We start from the raw sequence: 2,125 nt of genomic DNA on the forward strand, positions 1-2,125 counted from the left end.
ACGTTAGAGATTGAACTAACAGATTCTGCAGAGTGGGAGAATAGAGATAAAATTAAGCAGAATGATGAAAAATGGGTCCCTATGTCCTCCAGCAGTCTAAGCCTATAGCAGCAGAACTATAGAGATAGCTCAGGATAACCTGAGCCACTCTAACATCAGCTTTGTCAGGTGAGTGAAGTGATTAATTAGCTATCAGGGCTGCGATTATGACCATAGCCTGTTGGTAAATAATATAAAAAAAAATAAAACATCTAAATAATTGATTTCATCCAGACAATTGATTTCTTTGTGGTTGGACTCGGTGCTGCCCCAACTTGTTGTTCACCACATACCAAAATAAAGTTTTTTTCAAGATGATGCAAAGTTAAATTTGACACCATTAATTATGAAACTCAGAAATGTTATACTTTTATACTTGAAGTAGTTTTAAAAATGGTACTTTTACATTTTTACTGGAGTAAAAAGCTTAAGTTGATCCTCTAACATCTACAAAAGTGTTTTTAAATAGTAGGATTTATACTTCTACTGAAGTAGTACACATGAATACTTTTGACACATCTAAAGGAAAGTAATGCTAATTTATATGGAGAACAGATGAGCTTGAGGCAGAAGAGTCAAACAGCTTTTTCTGCCTCTTGATAAAGTTTGAAATATGATCAAAGTTAACTTGGAGAAAATATATATATTTTTTTAAGTCTAACCCCTTTGATTGCATTGTAATGCAAGCAGAGAACATGTTTTGCAAAAGGAAAATAAAAAAGTAATCCCAAATTAAAACGTTACAAAAACTTCTTGATAAAAAAAAAATGTTAAAGTAACTTTGCTATTTTCTCAGAGATGAGGCAGACAGGGGGGAGTGAAGGAGCATTTCTATTGGTCCGCTGGGCGTTAGCGGCGTCGTTATTGTCTGATCAAATGTGAGCGTTTTGTTGGGATTGAAGTGAAGAGAATGCAAAATGTAATTTAAAAAGAATGACATTTGTAAAACACAATCTGAACAAGAGAAATATAGTAAAATTAAAAAAAGATCCATTTATAATATATAAAAATTCAACAATAAAGTTTGGGGAAAAAATGGAAAAATTAAATAAAATAAATAAAAATAAAACAAATTTTAAAAATCAAAGAAAATATCAAAGTCACTCTAAAAGAAACTATTTTTGATGAAGACTTTTTTCTGAATTGCATTTCTTTCTGGGCTGCTCAGTGGCAGTAGGTAGAACTTCTGCTTTGCCGCAAGAAGGTTCTGGGTTCGATTCCCGGCCCGGGGTCTTTCTGCATGGAGTCTCCCTGAGCATGCGTGGGTTCTCTCTGGGTACTCCGGCTTCCTCCCACAGTCCAAAAACACGACTGTTCGGTTAATTGGCTTCTCTAGATCCTCCTTAGGTGTCACTGTCAGTGTGTGAATGGTTGTTTGTCTCTCTGTTGCCCTGCGATGGACTGGAGACCTGTCCAGGGCGGACCCTACCTCTCACCCGCAGACAGCTGGAGATAGACACAAGCAGGGGGGATGGATTTTTTTCCACACTGCAAAAACAATCTAGAAATAAGTAAAAATGTCTTAAATTAAGTGTATTCACCCTTAATTTGAGTAGGTAGATGAGATAGTTTGCCAATGGAATGAGTAATTTTACTCTTAAAATAAGATAAATAGATAATATGCATTTAACAATGCAATTGTGTTTTCTTATTTTAAGTGTAAACTGTCTTGTTCCATTGGCAAAATGTCTCTTTTACCTCCTCAATTCAAGAACAAATGCACTTATTTTAAGAAAAAATTACTAGATTTAGATTTTTTTGCAGTGTAATTTCTATGCACAAAATCCTGTTTGCAACAAAAAAAGAATAAAATTGGTTTTATTTTGTTTTTAGCGCATCAAGAACCTTTTTTCCCGTAGGATAGCGTATTAGGGCCAGGCTAGAGATTTTTTTTTTCTATTTCGAGAATAAAGTAATAAAATTACGAGAATTAAGTCGTAAAATTTATGAGAATAAAGTGGTAAAATTACGAGAAATGTCACAACGAGAATGGTCATAAAATTAGGAGAATAGAGTTGTTTTTAATTCTTCCCTAAAATGAGGAATGTGGAGCATCATGTGAAGTTCTACTTTAGCATCAGTTTGA

At 34.2% G+C, this 2,125-nt stretch overlaps 1 protein-coding gene across 1 annotated transcript in view; it reads left to right on the top strand.

The window, feature by feature from the left end:
* Positions 1-2,125, top strand: part of atp6ap1l (ATPase, H+ transporting, lysosomal accessory protein 1-like) — a 20,584-nt gene that overhangs the window by 2,673 nt on the left and 15,786 nt on the right. The window lies entirely within an intron of this gene.

The sequence above is a fragment of the Cyprinodon variegatus genome, unplaced genomic scaffold (genome assembly GCF_000732505.1).
Source record: "Cyprinodon variegatus isolate N-32 unplaced genomic scaffold, C_variegatus-1.0 Scaffold740, whole genome shotgun sequence".
In the NCBI taxonomy this organism is placed as follows: Eukaryota; Metazoa; Chordata; class Actinopteri; order Cyprinodontiformes; family Cyprinodontidae; genus Cyprinodon; species Cyprinodon variegatus.